Source organism: Bos grunniens, chromosome 21, assembly GCF_055505025.1.
Source record: "Bos grunniens cultivar Pamir isolate PY7600 chromosome 21, Bosgru_T2T1.0, whole genome shotgun sequence".
NCBI lineage: Eukaryota > Metazoa > Chordata > Mammalia > Artiodactyla > Bovidae > Bos > Bos grunniens.
This window is the reverse complement of record NC_141185.1, coordinates 18,326,925-18,341,024: the sequence shown is the minus strand read 5'-3', so window position 1 is coordinate 18,341,024 and position 14,100 is coordinate 18,326,925. Positions and strand designations below refer to the sequence as shown.

Below are 14,100 nucleotides of genomic sequence, written 5' to 3'. Positions count from 1 at the left end.
AAACAACTAGATAGTTGTGGCATGCATTATATTTCAGTTAACTAGCTTATATGCAAAGCAGTAGACTGAGAGCAACCTGGCAAGACAAATCTCCCCATAGATGGAGAATATGCAGAGATCAGTCTCAGTTCCACTCTATCATGTTTGAGTGTAACCATCCTTGAATTTACTTCTCCCCTTAAATATTAATCTTAGAATTATTTATTTTCTTGATCCCTTTCTGATCCTTCTTTTTGGTTTTACCCAAATTTATTGTGACATACAACACATAATGAAGAATACATAAAACCATACGTGCATCACTTAACCAGTTATCAAATAATGTTCAACTGTTAAAGATCAAGGAATGAAATATTCTTCAGCAACCCAACACCTCTCTTCCAGTGTGCCTCTTTGGAATAAGTAGCCCATCCTCTAAAATTAACTCCCCTAATGGACTTTATTGCAATTCTTCTTGCCTTTCACCTTAGGTTACTGTTTCAGTCTGTTCAGGCTGCTATAACAAATTATTGTAGTCTGAGTGCCTTCCTCAACAAGTACTTGTTTTTTACAGTTCTGGAAGCTGGGAGGTCCACAATCAAGGTGCTGGCAGATTTGGTTCTTGGTGAGGGCCCATTTCTTGGTTTGCATACAACTGTCTTCTCACTGCATTCTGACATGGAAGAGAGTTCTTCTTACAAGGGCATTAATCTCATCTTGAGAGCTCCATTCCCATGACTTAAATACTTTCCAGAGGCCTGATCTCTAAATACCATCACATTGGGTATTAGAGTTTCAACACAGTAATTTGAGGGAGACATAAGCATTCAGTCCATAGCAGGTACTATCCAATTATTTATTCCTAATTTTTCCTGAGTATTCTCAGTTTTTAAAATATATATAACTAGAATCATATAGCATACATTGTGTTGTATGTCTCCAGATTTTTTAAACTTTAAGCCATAAAATTAATCAATATCTTGGTATGTAACTATTTCACTCATGTCTATTGGTGCATAATATGCCATTGGTATTTTCCAGGCAAGAGTACTGGAGTGGGGTGCCATTGCCTTCTCCGGTGATTATGGCACACATTACTTAATCAGTCTATTGTCAATGAAGAGTTTACTCTATGATTTTTTCTTGTGTATGTTTCCTGGTACACAAAAGCACTCATACCTCTAAAGTATTTTCAGGAGTGGAATTCTTCACAATAGGGTATATTCATTCTTTCTCTGTTTATATGAAAATTAATGCATCTACCAGTTCATCTTTGTAGTTGATACTGGTGTAATTTTAATCAGCAGTGGCTCCTTTAACACCTTCTTCCAAAAGATTTGCTTTGAGACCTAATCTTTCTATCTGCCTAAGTTGTTCAAGCAATTCCCCATCCTGCTAAAACACAAGAAAACTCAAAAATAGAATAGATTGAGTGCTTTAACTCATTGAGATTTCATGAGGGAGCACATAATTAAATTATACTATCATGTGATGCTCTTTTTTGGTTTTTAATTGGTTGGCATACTTTTCTGGTATTTTATTTAAAAATATTCCATAATAGTACACTTACATTCTATCTGCATCAAATACAAAGCAAATCTGATGCTTGGCAAGTATGAAATAAAATAAGACATTGCATTATGGGCTTTCCTCAATTAAATCTAAAGGTTAGGAGATTACTGCTACTAAATTAACAGTAATTGAATCAATGAATCATAAGTGTCCAACTGTTCACTGTACAGACTAGTAATAGGAATTAAATTTTGTTCAAGAACATCTGGAGTTTTTTTTTTTTTTTTTTTTCCTTTTTCTTATCCTAAACACTCTTTTGGCAACACTTCTCTTGATTTTGTGTAACAGAAGAAAAACAAAACCCAGAGTAATCAATTGAAATTTACCTATAACTTTCTGTTTGCAGAGTACTTTTCTGATTAAGAGTTACAAAGCTATTATATTTTCATTGACATTTCTTTAGGAAACATGAATGAATAGAGCTGCCTTTCAGTGTTAGATTTGTAGATATGGGACACAGAAGTTAACCACAGATTTCTTAGGGAGATACTTTATTTCCATATCATATGTATAGTATAGATATCATAATTGCATTATTTCCATATGTGTTTATTTTTGTCTCCCTATAGGGACATATACGATATATACAACAGTTTATTCTACTCATGTTTTGAGCAGTTGAAAATGTCTGGATGAGAAAGGAAAAGCTCTCCCAAACAGAAATACTCATCATTTGGCCAATAATCCCATTCCAAAATATAGGCAACAAAATTTAAAAAGTAACCTTTTTGCTAACTGTTTTGGCTACACATTGTATCTTTTCTGTCTCATTAGAACATACTTTTATCCATATCAAATCTAAACTTATTGAGAATTAAGAAATATTTAATTAATTACATTTTCATGTGTCTAAGTAAAACCAAATGTTAAATTATATATTTTATGATGGCATTTGACTAAACTCACTAATATCATTAAAATTTACATGTTTAACTTAGCCAGAAACACTTTTGTAAAAGTTTTACCGTGAATGTGAGTTTATATAGTAACTTGATAAAATTACTTACTCTTTATTTTTGCCAGACAGACAGCTGTTTAGTTATTCAGTCATGTCTAATTCTATTGCAACCTCATAGACTTGTAGCCCACCAGGCTCTTCAGTCCATGGAATTTCCCAGGCAAGGATACTGAAGTGGGTTGCCATTTCCTTCTCTCAGAGATCTTCCAGACCCAAGGATCAAACCCACATCTACTGCATTGGCAGGAAGATTTTTTACCATGGAGCCACCAGGGAAGCTCCAAGAAGACAGCAGTGAACTTACGTATAGATCTAGAGATTTTCAAGGTTTACATGGTTCTTCCTTTTTCACTCTTTATGATCTGATGAATTATTTATTCTTATTTACCCTTGCAAAATCTATTAATTAACCACACACAAAAAAAATACTTATCGAATCAGAGCACTCTGTTGCTTTTCAAATGAAATCTACTTACTAATATGTCCAGAACCTACTGGTTATCTAAACATCTTCATTTTGAGATGACAATAGATACTCAAATTCAAAATTGTCAAGATCAAGCTCATAACCCTTAATTTTCTAAAATTTTCTTTTCATGGCTAACATACCTGGTAATTTAGCCAAATTTGACTTCATCTTTTACTCATTTCTCCCTCTGTCATTTCACAATAGTCTCTCCGTATGTTATTTCAGAAGTACCTCCTAAATCCAAGTCTTCCTCTCCGACAATGCTTTAGTTCAGAACTTCCCCATCTTTTTCTTTAATTATCATGTAGATTTCTATTTGACTTCACTTCCTCTAGTCTCAACCCCCTCTGTACTGCCAGTAGAATGATATTTCCATCCTCTTATTAAAAAAAAATTCAAGAATCATACAAATAGCAATTTTGATCACTCTTACCTGCTTTTTACTTTTTTGTGAATCCTTATCATTTAATAGACACAATCCAAATTTTCTTTCATTGCATATTAGAACTTTCACATTCATGTTCTCTCTTTACCATAATAATTTATTATCTAGTACATTTTTACCCTGAAATTTTACTATTTGTCCTAGTTATATAAAGTTACATTTAGCTTCAAGTTACATAAATCATTCATGACTCTATATTACTATATATGCTATTTCATCTTCTCATCATGTCTGTTTACCTTTTACCTGAAGTTGGCTTATCTTTCATGTGTATTATGAAAATAGGGTTCAATAATTTGCTAAACATATGAGTACCTATAATTAGAAACTTCAAATTGGCACTAGGAAGACACAACATTATTTTTAAATACTGTCTATTCATTTATTTGACAAATATTTATTGATTATCTACCCTAGGCCAATCACTGTAATTGTGATCATTCTAGATAGAGTACACTTCATTGGAGGAACAGATAATATTTGATGGGGGGGAAGGGGAGAGAATCTTCTCTTAGGATATTAACTGTTATGGAAGAAATCAAAAGAGTAAAATGATAAGGAATGGAGAATGGGAGATTATACTTAAGATAATCTCTTCAGGAGGTAATATTTGAGATGATTTCTAACCTGTAGGAAGATTCATAGATGAGACCATCCATCTAGGTAAAGAGTCATGTGATACACATCACAGAGAAATCAAAGATTTACTGATTGAAGCAGAAGAAGAAGGAGAAAGAGAAGGAGGAAAAGAAAGAGGCTGGATAGGAAGAGACAAAAGTCTATAATGAGAACAAGAGAGAATCCAGATCACGTAGACCTATGAGAACCTAATAGAAAAAAATGGACTTTGCATACAGCATAACACCATTAGTGATGTTAAGCAGAAAGCAACAGGGTCTTTTATCATCATGACATATCACTATTCTGAAGCTGACTTGATATTGCACTAATTTCTTTATGTGTCAATGCTTCCTCCCACACATGACACTACTTGAGGGCAGAAAGAATCCTATGAGCTCAGCGTGTACATTTTGAACAAGAGAATGATTGAACGAAGAATGAATGAAGATAACTTCAAAGTCTTTAAAATAGTTTTATAACAAATAAGCTAGTAAGTTTATATCACTACTTATAGCCTAAACAAAGACTAATATTATATATAAAAACTATTTTTCTCAGGATAGCTATACTAAAAGGAAAAATGAAATAACTGCAAAAATACTTTATAAATCCCAGTCAGAGGGAAATCAGATCATTTTATCTACTGTATTCTGAACAGTATCAATACTAATACAACAGAAATCAACACAAAATAAAACACTTAGAATCAACAAATAAAAAACAAATTCACTGACACTTAAGCCTTTCTTGAAACACATTTTTAAAATTCTTTCCATCCTTTAAAATTATATTTCATTCATTTTGTAAAAATCCTTTGTTAGTTATTCTATGAAAACTAAAGCACGACATGGGTTTATTAATTCTATTTCCCTGGTACTCAGAGTGGTACACATATTGCTTATATCTTCATTTATAAAACAAGTTGTTCCTTAACATTTTGTGTTGACACCTATAAGAATAGTCAGGAAGAAAACAGCTCTAAATAACTGGTCAGTGGAAAGCTTGGAGAGCTGCAAATGCTATCCAGTGCATCCCACTTATGAGGGTGATACTGCCCGAAATGACCTTGCAGAAGACGATTTGGAAGCACTTGAAATCTGCTTCAACAGCAGATCTGATCATTGTGGTTTTATTTATTTTTTTCCAGAGCTTAGCAGTGGGACACAAGAGTGTTTGCTGCAGTAGTGAAAAATCAATATGATTACCTCTTTGCCACAGGGCTACATCTAACTACAATATCCTGGACACCACATATCAGCATCACTCACGGTTAATGCTGCATTGCAGATGGGAGCTGAATGAGAACAAATAGCAGTGACATTTCTACCCTCGAAAAAGTTGCTGCTGCTGCTGCTGCTGCTACTAACTCACTTCAGTCGTGTCTGACTCTTCGCGACCCCATGGACTGCAGCCTACCAGGCTTCTCCGTCCATGGGAGTTTCCAGGCAAGAGTACTGGAGTGGGTTGCCATTGCCTTCTCCATCGAAAAAGTTACACATGGCATTAAGATTTAACACAGATTGCATTAAAATGAAGGATTATGGTTGTCTTTGTGGTATGAAATTAGAAACTGACTTGTTATTGCTGCTTTTGAGATCAGATTGAGTATCTTTGACCAAAAATGGGAGGCCCAGCTTACATGAGAATTGATATCACAAATATTTTTATGATTTTCTGTCACATTGCTAAAAAAGAAATCAACTCACTTCATCTTGCTTATATATTTAGTGAAAAATACCTTTTCATTGAAATAGCATTTAAGATAAAATTGAAATATTAGCATCATCCTTCAGCATGTTAAAACTGGTGATGTGTTCTTGATGTTCATCTACAATGATTTTGGTAAAATGCTGCAAAGGAAAGAAACTTTTAATTAAAGCAATTTAAGGGTTTATTTGCCATTATAAATAACATTTATATTTCCATGTAAAACCAGAGGTTAGAAGTAGTCACGTGTTTATCATCCACATTTCTACTCTCATATTTTCTGTATATATGATGCTTGAAAATATATTTCCTAGTTAATAACTTATTTTTAAAATAAATAAATATCAGGATTTATTAGTGGCTAAAGACAGAATAGTAAAGCTGTAATTGATTTCTCCGTTCACAGTTGTGTCAAGCATCATTTCTGTATTCTGCTAGGGAAATGGAATAGCTACACCCCAATAAATTGTTGAAAGTAAATTTATACATATGAACACCATTAACTAACAAATAAAATATATTTACCCACTTCACTTTTAGTGCACTGTTATACTGACTCAGCTGCTCTACAAGCTTTGATATAAATAGCAGATAACAGCCCTCTGACTCGGAGACATTAGCCTCCATCACAAGTGGTGACTTGCTTTTAGCGATTTGGACTGTGGTTCAGGCTGTTCTGTGTATAAAGCTACTTAGAAATTATGTGACAGATTCAGGCCAGAATTCAGAGCCCAAATGGAAAAACTGTAAATCTGTAGGCTTAACATTCTAAACTAAATATATGACTCAGAGCAGGTGGCTATGCATAATTACAGAACCTGTCTTAAGCTTTTAAAAATATTTATTCACCTAAGATATTAAATTGTATTAAAATAATGAAATTATTCAGTGGAAAAAAATGTGAAGCTCTTCTGCTTCAAAATATGTGCTTGTGTGTTAATATTTATTCAATTAATAACAGTATTTCACCACAAACAGGTAGAAATTTTATATCCTCTCATAAATGAGGTTTGGGCATCGATAGATTCAGCTATTTTAGAAAGACCAGGGTAATGACGCAAGCTGGTATGAATTAAATTCAACTTCAGAATGTACAAAGGCAGCATGAGAAACCTAGCTGGCGTGAGGGCTCCTGAATGTGAGTTTCACTCCAGTGTCAGGAATGAATTAGGACCAGAGGAAGGTGGAGAGGAAGAATAAAGGATGGGCTTTTCTGTTTGAATGTACTGCACCCTGCCATTTCATGTTGAGTGGGAATAAGATTGATAAGACGCATCTGACCCAGATGAGGTGATTTCACAGTGGGAAATCTTAAAATAAAATATTTTGCACTGAATAAGATGTTTTCCACTTTTATGATACTAATGCTTTCATCATAAAAATAAACAGCCAACACTAAACAAATGGGGAAGAGTTTTGTCCCTTTGTTCAATTTTTTTCTGGGTGTAATTTGTCTATTTTCTTTTTTGGCAATTTTATTACTTTTCTACTCTTTTTTGTTATGGATAGCTCTACATATAAAATACTTTTTAAGCATGCAATGTAATTTTAATGCCATTCATTAGATCTCTAGACTTACTCATCTTACATAATTGCTACTTTCTACCCTTTGATTGAGATCCAATGCATGCTTTGTGTACTACATACGTGTCATTTTTTTTTCTTTTATTTTAAAAGGTTCTATTAAATAATTTTAAAGTATTCAATATATTAGTTTTGGCTTCCCTGGTGGCTCAGTTGCTTCCCTGCAAGCTCACCACCTGCAGTGCAGAAGATGTGGGTTTGATCCCTGGGTTGGGATGATCTCCTCAAGAAGGAAATGGCAACCCATTCCAGTATTGTTGCCTGGGGGAGCATATGGACAGAGGGGCCTCATGGGCTATACTCCATGGGGTCACAAAGAGAGGCACAGGACTGGACAACAACAATGCATTATATTATATTATATATATAAAGCTTACAAATAGTGTACTGAAAATGAAATCGATATTTCTTCCCCTCCAATTCTGACTCTTTCCTCTTAAAAGAGGTAACCAAGTATGGTTGACATTTAACACAGGTTTGAGATGTGGTGGTCCACTTTTGAATTTTTAAATTTTTTTTTGATAGTAAATACTGCAGTGATAAACAATTCACAGTAGTTTGAATCTGTGCATGTGGAACCAAGTATACTGAGGAAATATATGGAGGAACTACAGAATTCAGAAGGCCTATTGTTAAGTTATATGCAGATTTTCCACTGGGCAGAAGGTTGGTGCCCAAAACCCCTGTGTCATTCAAAGGTCAATTGTATATATTTGACAGGTACCCTTCTATTTCATTATTTTATATTTGTAAGTTTTATTATTTACTATGTAATAATGCACTGCTTTTATGTTCTTTGACATATAAGCAAATGTAATCTTCTCTTTCTCCTATTGTTCACTCAAGATAATTTATAATCTCTATACATTAATATATATATAGACTAAACAACATAATCATCCATCAACTGTTGATGGATATTTCACTTGTCACATTTTGAAATTTTCTGTAAGCAATGAACATCACTTCTGTTACACATACTCACTCTGGCTCATACATCTAAATGTTGAAATCCTCAGTTCAGTTCAGTCGCTCAGTCATATCCATCTCTTTGTGACTCAACGCACTGCACCACCACCAGGCTTCCCTGTCCATTACCAGCTCCCAGAACTTGCTCAAACTCATGTCCATCTAGTCGGTGGTGCTATCCAACCATCTCATACTCTGTTGGCCCCTTCTCTACCTGCTTTCAATCTTTCCCAGCATGAAGGTATTTCCAAGGAGTCAGTTCTTTGCATCAGGTGGCCAAAATATTGGTGTTCCAGCTTTAGCATCAGTCCTTCCAATGAAGATTCAGAACTGATTTCCTTTAGGAATGACTAGTTGGATCTCCTCGCAGTCCAAGAGACTTCTAAGAGTCTTCTCCAACACCACAGTTCAAAAGCATCAGTTCTTTGGCACTCACCTTTCTTTATGGTCCAACTCTCATATCCATACATGACTACTGGAAAAACTATAGCTTTGACTAAACAGACCTTTGTCAGCTAAGTAATGTCTCTGCTTTTCAATATGCTGTCTAGGTTAGTCATAGCTTTCCTTCCAAGGAGCAAGCATCTTTTAATTTCATGGCTGCAATCACCATCTGCAGTGATTTTGGAGCCCAAGAAAATAAATTCTGTCACTGTTTCTATTGTTTCCCCATCTATTTGCCAGGAAGGGATGGGACCAGATGGCATGATCTCAGTTTTCTGAAAGTTGAGTTTTAAGCCAGTTTTTTTCACTCTCCTCTTTCACTTTCCTCAAGAAGCTCTTCAGCTCTTCGTCACTTTTTGTCATAAGGGTGGTGTCATCTGCATATCTGAGGTTGTTGAAATTTCTCCTGACAATCTTGATTCCAGCTTGTGCTCCACCCAGCCCAGCATTTCCCATGGTGTATCTTGTGCACACCAGGATCCAGGAGAAAGGAGCAGTGACCCCACAAGAGACTGACCCAGACTTGCCCGTAAGTGTCCAGGAGAATCTGGCAGAAGCATGGGTTGGGGGAAGCCTGCTGCAGGGTCGTGGGCACTGATTGCAGCAGTGCATGCCTGGGGCATTTTGAATGAGGTCACCATTATCTTCATTACCTCCACCATAGTTTGGCCGAGGTAAATAACATCCCAGGTAAATAATATGTAAAGAAAATCAGTCCTGAATATTCACTGGAAGGACTGATGTTGAAGCTGAAACTCCAATACTTTGGCCACCTTATGTGAAGAACTGACTCATTTGAAAAGACCCTGATGCTGGGAAAGATTGAAGGTGAGAAGAGAAGGGGAAGACAGAGGATGAGATGGTTAGATGGCAACACTGAGTCAATGGACATGAGTTTGAGTGAACTCCTGGAGTTGTTGGACAGGGAGGCCTGACGTGCTGCAGTCCATGGGGTCACAAAGAGTTGGATATAACTGAGCAACTGAACTGAACTGGACTGACTCTGAATATAAATTAAATAAGCAGGTGACAGTATACAGCCTTGAAGTTCTCCTTTCCCAATTTGGAACCAGTGTTGTTCCATTTCTGGTTGTAACTGTTGCTTCTTGACCTGCATACGGAATTCTCAGGAGGCAGGTAAGGTGGTCTGGTATTCCCATCTCTTGAAGAATTTTCCACAGTTTGTTGTGATCTACACAAAGACCTTTATGTAGTCAATAATGCAGAAGTAGATGTTTTTCTGGAACTTCTTTTTTGATGATCCAGTGGATGTTGGCAATTTGATCTCTGGTTCTTCTGCCTTTTCTAAATCCAGCCTGAGCATCTGGAAGTTCATGGTTCACGTACTGTTGGAGAATTTTGATCATTACTTTGGTAGCATGTGAGATGTGTGCAATTGGGCAGTAGTTTGAACATTCTTTGGCATTGCCTTTCTTTGAAATTGGGATGAAAACTGATCTTTTCCAGTCCTGTGGCCACTGCTGAGTTTTCCAAATTTGCTGGCATATTGAGTGCAGCACTTCCACAGAATCATCTTTTAGGCTTTGAAATAGCTCAACTGGAATTCTATCACCTCCACTAGCTTTTTTGTAGTGATGCTTTCCAAGGCCCAATAGACTTCGCATTCCAGGATATCTGGCTCTATGTGAGTGATCCCACCATCGTGGTTATCTGGGTCATGATATCTTTTTGATTAAATGCTAAGTGATAGCATATAAAATTTTTAAGTTCACTAATTATTGTCAAATGTCTTCACAAAGAGAAATGAAATTTAATATTCTCATATGAACATGACGATCCGTGCTTCATCCTCACTAAAATTTGAGATTATCAATTTTTCCTTCCTCTTGCATCCTTGTTATGTATAAAATTGTATTTCATTTTTATTTTCAGCAGCATATATTTAAATACTAATATCTTTTGTGTGCTTATTTACTATTCAAGTTTATGATTATTCTGATTGCCTAGATTCTTACCTTCTTTTTCCATTGAATGTCTTTTTGTTTTATTGATTTATAGAGACATTTAATATATGTATTATTTTTAGAATGTATTGCAAATATCTTTCCTTGTCTTTAAATGTAAAATTTTATTTCTTCAGGTAAAGATGTGTAATGTTTACCAAATTTATCGATATTTTCTTTTATTTATGATTTTCTGCGTTCTGCATAAGGAGTTTTTTAGTTGACGTCACAAATGAATTTGATTGCTTTAAATAATTTTATAGGTGTTTCTTAATTTTTTTTTAAATAGTCCTTAAATCATTTGGAATTTACTTGATAAATATTGTGAGAATTCAGTATTTTTTATTTATCAAGACAACTTCTCAATATTATTGATTGGATAGTTTATTTTCTCACTGATGTCTAGAAAAAATTTTATAATATGCCTATTTTATCATGAGAAACGCTGGACTGGAAGAAACACAAGCTGGAATCAAGGTTGCCAGGAGAAATATCAATAACCTCAGATATGCAGATGACACCACCCTTATGGCAGAAAGTGAAGAGGAACTCAAAAGCCTCTTGATGAAAGTGAAAGAGGAGAGTGAAAAAGTTGGCTTAAAGCTTAACATTCAGAAAAAGAAGATCATGGCATCTGGTCCTATCACTTCATGGGAAATAGATGGGGAAACAGTGGAAACAGTGTCAGACTTTATTTTTTGGGCTCCAAAATCACTGCAGATGGTGACTGTAGCCATGAAATTAAAAGACGCTTACTCCTTGGAAGGAAAGTTATGACCAAGCTAGATAGCATATTCAAAAGCAGAGACATTACTTTGCCAACAAAGGTCCGTCTAGTCAGGGCTATGGTTTTTCCTGTGGTCATGTATGGATGTGAGAGTTGGACTGTGAAGAAGGCTGAGTGCCAAAGAATTGATGCTTTTGAACTGTGGTGTTGGAGAAGACTCTTGAGAGTCCCTTGGACTGCAAGGAGATCCAACCAGTCCATTCTGAAGGAGATCAGCCCTAGGATTTCTTTGGAAGGAATGATGCTAAAGCTGAAACTCCAGTACTTTGGCCACCTCATGTGAAGAGTTGACTCATTGGAAAAGACTCTGATGCTGAGAGGGATTGGGGGCAGGAGGAGAAGGGGATGACAGAGGATGAGATAGCTGGATGGCATCACTGACTCGATGGATGTGAGTCTGAGTGAACTCCGGGAGTGGTGATGGACAGGGAGGCCTGGAGTGCTACGATTCATGGGGTTGCAAAGAGTCGGACTCGACTGAGCGACTGAACTGAACTGAATATACCTATTTCATTCATGTTAATTTCTGAATTTATCTTCATTTATATTTTTAAATATTTGTCTTCATTTTTTATTTAAATTAATTATAATCAATTTTCTTACACCATGACAAGTCTATTGGGTATATAATAAAATTAAATTTATATTATAGATAATTTGGGAAAAATTTTAATGAAAAAAGTATTGACCAACTATTACTCACTACTTATTAAGTTTCATGCCCTTAACACTGTTTTGTGATTTAATGCATTATTTGTTAGTTCCTTACAGTTTTGTTGAAGTTATGATTAGGATTTTTTTAATTTTAATTTTTTTAATTGAAGTATAGTTGAGCTACAATACTGTGTTAATTTCAGTTACACAGCACAGTAGGTCCTTATTTTTATCCATGTTTTGTATAGTAGTGTATACATGTTAATCCCAAACTCCTAATTATCCTCCACCCTTTCCCCTTTGGTAACCATAAGTTTGTTTTCTATGTCTATGGGTCTATTTCTCTTTTGTGTATAGGTTTATTTGTATGCTTTTTTTTTAGATTCCACATATAAGCCACATCATTATTTAATGTTACTTTTTCTCATTTCTGATAAGTGGCATTTCTTCAGATTTTTAAAAATATTCTATGCAGTTGATTAAATTTGTGAACTCTGTAGTAAGGCTGTTTTGAGTAGAGATAGACCATTTGAGTTGGACACGACTGAGCGACTTCACTTTCCCTTTTCACTTTCATGCATTGGAGAAGGAAATGGCAACCCACTCCAGTGTTCTTGCCTGGAGAACCCTAGGGATGGGGGAGCCTGGTGGGCTGCCGTCTATGGGGTCTCACAGAGTCAGACATGACTGAAGCGACTTAGCAGCAGCAGACCATTTGAACAAACTAAGTTCCAAAGAAAAAAATTTTTTTAAATCAAAGAACTATTCCTAAAAGAAAAATACAAAAAACTACTAAGTCAAGATAATACATCAAGATAATACAACATTTCAAAAATCACATATTTCCAAATCAATTACACTTACTCCAGATTCTAGAAAAAGATAGAAAATTTCCAATCTCTTTCATGAGTGACTTGGATACTTATAGCTGATAAACACTGATTAGGAAAAGATAATTATAGACCAACATAAATTATGAATAGGAAGACAAAATTCCTATATAAAATAGTGAAACAACTTAATTGTACATTAAATTATATATCCTGCTTTAGCATTTTTTCCTGGAAAGTTCAGTGTTAGGGGACAAATATCATTCAACATAACATTAGATCTAAAGGGGAAATCATATTATTTTCTTAAAATATTTAAACAAAGTGATGAAAATAATACATAGCAGAAAGTGTGTGTGTGTGTGTGTTTTCTTTAATAGACCTGGGTCTAAGTCATAGCACTACTACATGTATTTGTGTTATTCTTGGAAGTGAGTCGCCTACTCTAAGTTTCTGTATTATTATCCTTAAAATAGGAGCTGCATTAGTCACAACTTTTCCAGCTCTTGTAGGAGAAACCTACTTTATACTAAAAACAGAGTTATTGTGAAGATATAAAGCCTATCCAGGATTTCTCTTTTTCGTCACACCACTTGACCAATTCTTTCTGCTGGCTCAATTTTCAAAATATACCTACCCTCTGGTCTCCTGCAGTAAAACTGATTTCTATGCTTCTGCACTTGTACTATGGAAGTGCTTCTCAAGAGCTTTGTGGTGAATGACCAGATTGTTTTCCATTTATCATAGTATCTCACTTTAAAAAAGGATGGTGAAAGTGAATTAGCTTAAAAAATCATACATTTTTATCTAGTCATGATCTCTCAATTTTATACAAGTTTTCAACTGCTTACTATTCATTCTTGTGCTTATCCTAAAGAAGTAACAGTAGTTTATGGACCAACATCCATTTGAGTAGGACTACTCCTAACATTTCCCTCAGTTTATTTAATGTTGTAAGAACATAATTTAGATTTTATCTCTTGTTGCTTAAAACCAAACAGTGTCTTCCCATTCCAGTTACAATAATAGCCCAACTCTGAGCTCAGTGGAACAAGCTTTGCCTTTAGCTGATTTCTGTTTACTTTTTCTGCCCATTTTTGGCTACTCATTCACTTGC

At 35.1% G+C, this 14,100-nt stretch overlaps 1 long non-coding RNA gene across 17 annotated transcripts in view; it reads left to right on the top strand.

Moving 5' to 3' along the window:
• The window catches only part of LOC147349192 (uncharacterized), a 503,453-nt gene that overhangs the window by 386,443 nt on the left and 102,910 nt on the right, over positions 1-14,100 (top strand). For 2 of the 17 annotated variants that reach the window (XR_015149574.1, XR_015149569.1), the window contains one exon: positions 5,192-7,155. The exons of 12 other annotated variants lie outside the window; for them this stretch is intronic. This is a non-coding gene — a long non-coding RNA (uncharacterized LOC147349192). Of the gene's footprint in view, positions 1-5,191; positions 7,156-9,173; positions 9,292-14,100 lie in introns of those variants that run through there. 3 more of the 17 variants (XR_015149573.1, XR_015149566.1, XR_015149572.1) reach the window with 2 other exon arrangements.